At 37.0% G+C, this 10,484-nt stretch overlaps 1 pseudogene; it reads right to left on the reverse strand.

Moving 5' to 3' along the window:
- Positions 1 to 7,390: 7,390 nt before the first annotated feature.
- LOC141551870 (olfactory receptor 1M1-like) lies at positions 7,391 to 8,335 on the reverse strand (annotated as a pseudogene).
- Positions 8,336 to 10,484: the final 2,149 nt, after the last annotated feature.

Raw genomic sequence — 10,484 nt, forward strand, 5'->3', positions numbered from 1 at the left:
TTGTGGATGGTCAGGACACACTTCTTTGAAAGATATCACTCCAGAAAGTTCTGCAATATTTCAGGGCTTGATGAAGTCAGCACCAGTAAAGGACCTCACCATCCACAAGGAATCCCTCTGAAATTTGGCCTTCCCTGTAAATCTCACTCCCTCACAGCAGAAAATCCTTGGGCAAATGATCATTTCCTTGTTGTATGTCTCACCTATGTTTATGATCTATAGATCATTGAAAAGGATTATTTCTAATATTAAAGTTTTCAGAATATCTTGATGTATAGATGTAAGATGACTTCTTAGAAAAGAGTTCAAAAAAATTTTAAACAATTTATTTTCATAATCAACTCTGTGGGCTTTACATTTGCTATATCTTTCACTTTATTCTGAAATGGTAAAGATGTGATTTATTGTTGAATATCACTTGTGATTATTCCCTGCTGATATTCTCACTGATGATGTCCTTGATTTCTATATTTATGTAGCTAAAAATAGAGGCAACAAATCACTATTGATCAGAGAAATGCAAATTAAGACAACTCTGAGGTATCATTACACACCTGTCAGATTGGCTAAGATGACAGGAACAAATAACGATGAATGTTGGAGGGGCTGTGGGAAAACTGGGACACTGATGCATTGTTGGTGGAGTTGTGAAAGAATCCAACCATTCTGGAGAGCAATCTGGAATTATGCCCAAAAAGTTATCAAAATGTGCATACCCTTTGACCCAGCCATACTACTACTGGGCTTATACCCCAAGGAACTACTAGAGAAGGGAAAGGGTCCTGTATGTGCCAAAATGTTTGTGGCAGCCCTTTTCATAGTGGCTAGAAGCTGGAAGATGAATGGATGTCCATCAATTGGAGAATGGTTGGGTAAACTATGGTATATGTAATGTTATGGAATATTATTGTTCTATAAGAAATGACCAACAGGAGAAATACAGAGAGGCTTGGAGAGACTTACATCAACTGATGCTGAGTGAAACGAGCAGAACCAGAAGATCATTATACACTTCAACAATGATACTGTACAAGGATGTATGCTGATGGAAGTGGATTTCTTCAACATAGAGAAGAACTAATCCAATTCCAATTGATTAATGATGGACAGAACCAGCTACATCCAGAAAAGGAACACTGGGAAATGAATGTAAACTGTTATTTTTACCTTCTGAATCCAATTCTTCCTGTGCAACAAAAAAATTCGGTTCTACACATATATATTGTATCTAAATTATACTGTAATATATTTAACATATATAAGACTGCTTGCCATCTGGGGGAGGGGGTTGGGGGAGGAAGGGAAAAAATCTGAATAGAAGTAAGTGCAAGGGATAATGTTGTAAAAAATTACCCATGCATATGTACTGTCAAAAAATGTTATAATTATAAAAATAAAATAAAAAATAAAAAAAATAAAATAAAAAATAAAAATAATAAAAAAAAAAATAAAAATAAAAAAAAAATAAAAAAAAAGAAAAAAAAAAGAAAAAAAAAAAGAAATTAAGAATTCAATCCAAAAAAAAAAAAATAAAAAAAAAAAAATAAAAATAGAGGCAAGCTGTACATAATAGAGATCTGAATTTCTGTGGCAATGTTCTAATCTAGTAAATATATGAAAATATCCATTTTATTTGATTTTTTTAAATTGTAGAAGCTTAAGGTTCATTTCCCCCATATATACTTTTAGTATTTTCCCATCCTTCAGATATCTTGTCTATCAGCAGCTAACTCTACTCTTTTAATCTGCAGCTCTGCATGGTTTGAACTAGGAACAAGATGCTATTATATTCAGGTAGTTCAGTGATGCTTAAGTTTCTCTCCTCAATGTTTTCCTGGCCTCTTGTTTTTACCATGAGGCACCTTATATTTTCTTCTACCTTTTCAGTCCTTTGAGTCTGTTTGGATTTTTCGTTGTTTTATGGAATCATTAGCTCCTTTTTAATCCAGTCTGTTGCTTGCATATGGTTTTGTTCCTCTTGTACCAAGTTAATTCCCTTTCCAATTCTTTGTTTCATGCCTTTAATTTCTTTTTTAATTTTTCCCTCTAGTTCTCTAATTTCATTTACAAAAAAAACAAACTAGATTTTAAAAAATATATTGCTTTATCTCTTCCAGGAATTGTCATTGGATTTTTGTGAAAGCTATGTCTTTCTTTGGAAACTTGCTTATAAGTATTTTAGAGTCGTTTCCTTCCAAGTTAAGTTTGTATCTTGAGTATCCCTTTCGCCAAAATGGCTTTTTATGGTGGGATTCTTTGATGCTGTATTCTTCCAATTTGCTTTCCTAATTTAGACCTTATGTTAGTGTTTATTTCTGGCGACTTTCTTGAGTATTGACTATTGTATTATTATTTCAGGATCAGAGGCAGCTTAAGCTAGGGACCTGAAAGCTTTTAGTGCTCTCAAAGTGATCTGATCCAAAACAAAGTCAGATTCCTGTCCCCCAAAATAGATCTACAAGTTCCAGGTGTGGGTTGGGGTCTGAGCAACACTCCTGTGAGTTTCTCACAAGTTGGAAGTTTTAGTGGACTGCTGGATGGACTCAGCCACGATCAGCCAACTGAAAATCAATGCTGGTTCAGAGTGAAAGCACTGCAGGGTCTCCTTTGGTCTAGCATATCTACCAAAAATTTCAAACTGGAGAATGGAGGTGAAATTCTGCTCTATTCCTAAAGTCATAAACATACAACTATTTGTTTCCGAACTTATTCTTTTCTCAGCAAATTGTCTATAACTTATAGCCATTCCTGATTCTAGACCTCCACTCCTGCCCAGGTAACTTTCTCAGTTCATTCTGGATCTTTGACTATGAGCTGTGTACTGATCAATAAAACTGCCCATTGATACCCATCCCTACTCTCTACATAGATTTAAGCCTCTTTATGCTGAATCCACAACGTCTTCTTGCTCTAGTGCTTACTCTCTCCCTAAAATGGAGTGCTTCATATAGTACACTCCTGGACATACTTCACCCACAGCATCCACAGATGTTCCATTTCCCTGGCTTTGAGCTAGAAAAATGACTTTATGACTTTTTGGGGGGGGGATTTTTCAATCAGGATTTGGTCGGATGCATTTTCAAGATCTATTTGGAGGAGCTTTGTTGTATTGTAGGATTTTGAAAGGGGGGGGGGAAGTGATCACTGCACTTCCTGCTATGTGGTCATCTTAAACCATTAAATTGAAAAGTTACATTATTAATTCACAGAATCTCAGATTTGAAAGGGATCAGTCCAATCAATATCTAGATAAAAATCTACCTTTCTTAAAGGTGGTCATTCATCCTTTGCCTGAAGATCACTGGGGTATCCAAGAGACAACTCATTCTATTTGGGCCAAGTTCTATGTAAGCCAGGATATTGTTATTCTTAGAGAATCAAACAATGAATCAATAAATTTTTATGTAATACTATGGACAAAGCATGGCTCCAAGTGCTATTTGATTATTAAATATATTTCATTTGGAACTAATGTGTTCTGGCTAGTAAGGTGGAAAGATTCCTAAATTGATAGACATTTAGGAACTATAGTTTAGAATGAAGGATAATTTACAATATGCTTTCAACCCAAAGAAGCCTGCTAGGATTTTAAGAAAAAGAGAGGTTTCCAGTTCTGCACTATCAAACCTTATGTCCTGGGGGACAGCCTTTAAGAATCCAAAATCACCTGTAATATAATGAGGGGATGGAGAAGTATTTTTGTGGAGGGATTTAGTGTATTTGTATCAAGATTGAAGTTAACTATTCAATATCATAGATGAGATCATGACACTAATTCCTTTGTGTCTTTCTGCTTTTTGTCTTTGATAGATTGCCTAAGAGTTACTGAGTCTAGAATAAGTGGAATGATTCTGTTATCTTCTTCAAGAATGATATCTGATGTAGGGCCATTAGGTGACCCAATGTATATAGTGCTGACCCTGGTGTTAGGAAGACCTGAACTCAATTCTAGCCTCAGGTAATTGACACTTAAACTAGCTTTAAGATTCTACACAAGTCTCCTAACTCCTATTACCTCACCCTGCAAAAAATAAAATAAAATCTGATGCAAAGTTAAGTGCTAAGAAACAGCAGACCATTGTACATAATAACAGCAATGTTATACAGTGATCAATTGTGAATTACTTAGCTCTTCTCAGCAATACAAAAATATAAGATAATTCTGAAGGACCATCCACCTCCAGAGAAAAAACTGATGGAGTCTGAGTACAGATCAAAGCATACTTTTTTTAACTTTATTTTTCTTAGTATTTTTTTCCTGTGTTCTTTTTCACAAGATGACTAATATGGAAATGTTTTGCATGACTGCACAAGTATAACCTTTATTGAATTATTTGTCTTTTCACTAAGGGGGGAGGGAAAGAAAGGTGAGGGAAAAAGTTAAAATTGTTTTTACATTAAATTGGAAAAAATAAACTACTAAAGAGAGAGGAACAAAGGACTGATATCTGAGCTGTCCTGGAAGGGTAAGGCAATACTTCTCTGAGACTCCAAGGATCTCTTCCTCTAGACAGTATTTTCATATTGCTAAGGAGACACGATGGAAGTATTTAAAGTGATAAATATACTGTACTCTTGCCATAGTCAGAGAACATCTGGAGAATGGTGTTCAATTCTCAGATCCATGTTTTAGGAGAGACATTGACAAACTAGAATAAACAGAGAGGAAGACAGCCAGGATAGGGATGGTATGATTTTGAATACCTAAAATCTAAAATTCAAAAGAAGATTTAGGAAAAGATTTAGGAAAGATAAGATCTCTCTTCAAATATCTGAGGGATTGTGATTTGGAACACAGATTTATCTTGATCTGCTGAGCCCCAGCGGGGAGAACTAGAATAAAGTAGCAAGGATTGAAGAGAGTCAGATTTTAGCTCATTATCAGGCAAAATATGCTAATAATTAGAACTACCCTACTCTGAGGCAGTGAGCTCACCAACACTGAGGTGTTCAGTTAGAGAGGCCTCTAGTCAGGGATTTTGAAAAGATTATTACTACTCCATATAGTAATTATGGACAACTAGATGGCTTGGTGGATAGAATGCTGGATCTAGAGTTAGGAAGACTCAGCTTCCTGAGTTCAAATCTGCCTCAGTCATTCAGTAGCTTTGATCCTGGGCAAGTCACTTAACCCTAATTGCCTCAGTTTACTCATCTATAAAATGAACTGGAAAAAGAAATAGCAAACCACTCCAGTATCTCTTCTAAGAAAACCCCAAATGATGAAACAACTGAACGACAACAAATATAATAATTAGATCAGATAATCCTTCTAGGATGGCCCTATGTGAGTAAAAGGAAAATGATGAGTACTCCCTTTAAGATGTATACTGGGGGAATACCTCCAATCTCACTGAATTCTGTTCTTGCTTTACCCATCCTGTTATTCTCTTTATGAGTCATACTACTCCCTCCATTCTCTCATTTTCCTCAGGTCACCCTAACCTTGTAGGGAGGATTTATTATCCAAGTCATTACTGAGGAAAACAATAAGGGCTGCCTAAAAGTTTAATAGGAAATACAAAAATAAAAATAATTTCTCTTTCTGTTCTGTCTTTCTCTCTACCCACTTCTGTCTCCCACTCTCTAACACCCCAAGGTGTAAGAAGCAATTACCATCCAATCACTAAATATTCCAATTGGAAATTACTTGAGGGATCATTCAGTTAAATTCATACATTTTATTGGATATTTATTCTGTTCAAGACCCTGTGCTGAAAATACAGAGGTAAAGTAGCACAGATGAAAATTACACAGTCCCTGCCTTTAATAGGGCTTACAACTTAATAAAGAGCTCATGACATTTGGAAACTGATGAGTGTAAAACAAAGATCAGAGATGGCATGGCACAGTAAAAAAGAACAGTGGAAGAAGTCAGAGGACTTGGATTTGAATCCCAGATCTGCCACCTATATACCTTTGTTAACTTAGGCAAGTCATTTACACTCTGAATAAGAGTTTCCTTACCTGAAAAAAATGGAAAAATTGAACTAGATGACTTTTATAATCTCTTCCAGTTCTAAATCTATGCTCCTATGAGATGTACAAAGTGATCCATGAAGAATGGAGGACAGAGAGAAGACCAGTTTGTTATCTATTCCAGTCTGACACACCTCATTTAACAACTAAGGAAACTAGTCCAGCTATGAGAAGCTAGTTGGCCAAAGTCAAACATTATGAAATGTTGGCACTAGAACCCAAATCCAGAGTTTCTACCAGTCTCCCAATATCTCACCCTTCTTATCTACTCTTCCATTCTTTCTCCACACAATTTCTTTGCCCAACTTCACCTAATCTCATTGCTCTTCACCTCTTCCCTTTCCTGTTTTTCTTCCCTTTGCTTCCCTTCCCCAACCTCATTCACCCCAACCTCAGTCTTGTCCTGCAGGCTTTATCCAACTTCACATCACCTTTACCAGTAAATCAAAACTTTATTCTCCTTTATCATATCTCACCTTCCCTCCAAACTCATACCATCTTCATTCCCTTCTCACTTTCATTCTTCTTCATTCAATCCCTCTATTCTTACACAACTTCATCCAATGTCACTGAGCTTCAGTCCACCTTACCCAATCCCATCCAATTTTTCTCCTCTTTGCCTTATTACATTCCCCTCATCAGTCACCTTCCTGTCCCAGGTTTCCCAACAGCTTTCTAGCATATTCCCTCTCTTTATACTCTCTCAACCTTCAATCTGCCTTACCCAGGTTTTTCATACTTTTCTCAAATTCATCCACCCTCACTTTTCTTCCTTCTTTACTATTCTTCTTCCAACCTTCCTTCTCCTTGTATCTCCTCACCCAACTTACCCTGTCTCACCAAATTTAACTAATCCTTATCACATTCAACCATTCCTCTTCACAACTCATTCAATTTCATCTGACATTCCACTCTACCCAGCACCCAATCTTATCATTCCTATCTCAGTGTCATGTCTACTCACATAATTTAATCTCACATCATTATCCTTCCTTTCCCAAGAAAACTCAGCTTAGAAAATATATTATAGCCAACTCAAGGCAGGAGGACTACTGTGTCTGTTCAAATTTTTATATAATGAAAACATTGTATAGCTCACTCTTCCTGTTCCATTAATCTCATCCTCAAAATCTATTGAACATACATATTTCTGATCTGCTTGCTGAGGGACATGGTTATATTTGGCAAATGAAAATTACATAGGCTGTGGACCCCCCCTTTAATTATGAGAATCAATTAAAGAAAAGTTGACCTCATAAATTGTCCCAAGTCTGTAGGGACTTGGAGAATCTGAGTTCTAAAACTCACACTCCAAAATGTCCATTTTTCCAATCCAAGAGTTCCTGAATCCAATTGAAGTTTTCATAACTAAAGCCCACTCCACAAAAACAACCAAAGTCCAAGAGATAGCTCAAGGAGAAGAGATAATTTTTCTGTTGGAAAGTTTCTTCAGAGCCCCCTTCAGGTCTCTTTACGCAGGCTGTAGATGAAGGGGTTCAGCATGGTAGTGACCACCATGTACATCACAGTAGAATCTTTATCCTTCACAGTTGTGTGAATAGAGGAGGGACTGAGATAGACCCCAATGGTGGTCCCATAAAGTAGTGCCACCACAAAGAGATGGGAGCTACAGGTGGAGAAGGCTTTCTTCCTGCCCCCTGCGGAGGGGACCTTGAGAATAGCCATGACAATTCTGTCATAGGAGGCAAGGATGCAGAGGAAGGGGGTGACAATCACTATCCCACCCACAATAAGCACTAAGATCTTGTTGATTGTAGTATCAGAACAGGACAATCAAAGCAGTGCTGTGAGATCACAGAAGAAGTGAGGGAGCTCAGTACTGGCACAGAAATTCAAGCAAGATATCAGGAGGGAAGGTATGTGCCAGGGAAATCACAATGCAGAAAACTCAGAGCAAACCTACCATCCAACCACAGAGATGGGGGCTCATGATTGTCATGTAGTGCAATGGATGACAGATGGCCACAAAGCAGTCATAAGCCATCACAGTAATCAAGACATTGTCTACAATTCCAAAAAAGTGGAAAAAGTACATCTGTGTCAGGCAGCAGACATATGAAATGGACTTAGTCCTAGACTGAATATTTGACAGCATTTTGGGGATAGTGTTAGTGGCCAGGCAGAGGTCAGAAAAGGAGAGGTTGGAGAGGAAGAAGTACATAGGAGTGTGGAGGTGTGAATCAGAGGTAATGGCCAAGATGATCAAGAGGTTCCCAGTCACAATGATGAGATACATGCATAGGAATATTGCGAAGAGGAGAGGCTGCTGCTCAGGCTTGTCTGAAAGTCCCAGGAGGAAGAATTCTTGAGCATTTATTTTATTCTCTAGTTCCATGTATCTGGGGGGAAAAGAATGGTTTATGACTACATCACTAGAAGACATCAAGCAGCAGGAGGATAGCCATCATCAATGTAACACTGGGTAAGAAGTTGTACTAAATATACACAGATATATTGTAACTGGAAATTTTGTCTCTATGAATGTAGCTTCGGTTCCCATGAGATTTTTTAGATGTTATTTCAAACAATAAACTCATATTTAGCTTTGAATTGTCTAAAAACCCCAGACCTTTTTTCACGTGAACTATGTCTAGCTGTACATGTTTTGAACTCACATGCAAAACTGTGAGATTATGAAATCGCTACGAAATTGTATTTTAATCATAATTAGCCCTATTTTCAGATAACTGCTGAGGTTCCTTCCACCCTTTTTTTTATTCATGCATAAATTGAATTTAAGTAAGGCAGAGATGCATGAAATCATCAGCCTCATTCTCTTCAGAATCATTACTGTCCAGTGGCAGGATAGGGTCAAGATAACTGGTGATGACTCAAGATACAGTAGATGATCTTAGTGTCTTCAATGTCTAACCAAGTTTTAAGTTCTCCACAACTGCTTCACCTGCTTCCATGGCCATTGGAACAAATTGCTCTCATTCACCCATTCTACCAGGGAAAGTCTTCCCATGCTTGGGATAGAAAAGCTCTATCTCTAGCTCACTGTATGGTTTGAGACCATTGGTTACCCTCAACCTGGTTTTGTCTATCTGCTGAAACAGTTTATCAGAATGTAGCTGCTATGCTTGCTACAGTTTCTTAGAGTCCAGTATTGTGTTCAGCAACCTTTATTCCAGATATACTACTCTTACCTGAAGACATCCTACCATCTTTAAGAACCTACAAAGAAGACCAATGGGAAACAGAAAGAGAATTCAAGTTGAAAGAGAAGAGAAAGAGGAAAAACTCATAAAGGAGGAGTAATGGAAGATAAACTCAAACAGAAGAGGAAATTAGTTGGCAAAACATAGTAGGAAATTAATAAGAAAAAAAAGTTGGGGTAGTTTTAAGGTGCTAAACAAAAGGCTAATGGCATTAGGAGAGTGACAAAGATGTTCACAAGTAATTTGCCACAACAATTCTTGGGTGATATGCTAACAAGAATAAAAAGGACTGAGGACCTCATTGGAGGAAACTCAAAAAAGGATTTAAAAATTAAATAAGAGACATTGATGAAAAAATAAAAAAATAAAAACCATACAAGAAAAATAAGATTAAGAAAAAAAGCTAACCAACTAGAAAAGGAGATACAGAAACTCAAAGATGAAAATAATTCTTTGAAAATTAGAATTGGGCATGGAGAAGCCAGTAAAGCTATAAGACCACAAAATAACAAAAACAGATAATTAAAAATGAAAAAAATAAAGCATAATGTGAAACATTAGAAAAACAACAAATCTGGAAAAACAGATCAAGAAGAGAAAACATAAGAATAAGTTGTAACCAAGAAAAGAACCTTGACACTGTGAGGAAAAAAGGAAAGATCAAGATCTTTCCCTAGAGCAAGAGGATTTAAATGAGGAATTATGGTATGATTCTCTTGAAGAAGCTTCAATCCTGCCTAGAGAACAGATTATTGACAGGCCCACATCAACCCCACCTTCAGAGATGGAGGAAGAAAGAGGGGAAGAGGCAGAAACACAAACAGAATTGCCTGTGAAGAAGCCTAAGCCTATGACAAGATTAGAAAAAGCATTGGTTAAAGCTAAGAGAGAAGGACAGGATATAAGTGATTTTATACATGCATATCCTGTGATTGAAAATACTGACTCTGTAGGTAAAAAAAGGAGAAGATATGCACCTTTAGATTTGAATAAAATTAAGGATTTGAAAAAAGGTTGTACCCTTTATGGGGCTACATCAGCTTATGTCAAAATGTTACTAGATGGTTTGTCTTATGAAGTCCTAACCCCGAATGATTGGAAATCCATAGCAAGGACATGTCTGGAACCTGGAGAAAATTTATTATGGCTTGCGGAATTTCATGAATTATGTAAAATTCAAGCCTGATGCAATTCAGAGTCTTTCTTCTTGGGCGCCAAATGTAGCGAGCTGTCGTCTCCAGAAGCTGCTGGATCGCTCTCTGGGAAGAGATCTGCTGTGTCTACTCAAATCTCTCAGACAGATTCTTCTTCCTGTAGTGAACC

This window comes from Sminthopsis crassicaudata, chromosome 1, assembly GCF_048593235.1.
Source record: "Sminthopsis crassicaudata isolate SCR6 chromosome 1, ASM4859323v1, whole genome shotgun sequence".
NCBI lineage: Eukaryota > Metazoa > Chordata > Mammalia > Dasyuromorphia > Dasyuridae > Sminthopsis > Sminthopsis crassicaudata.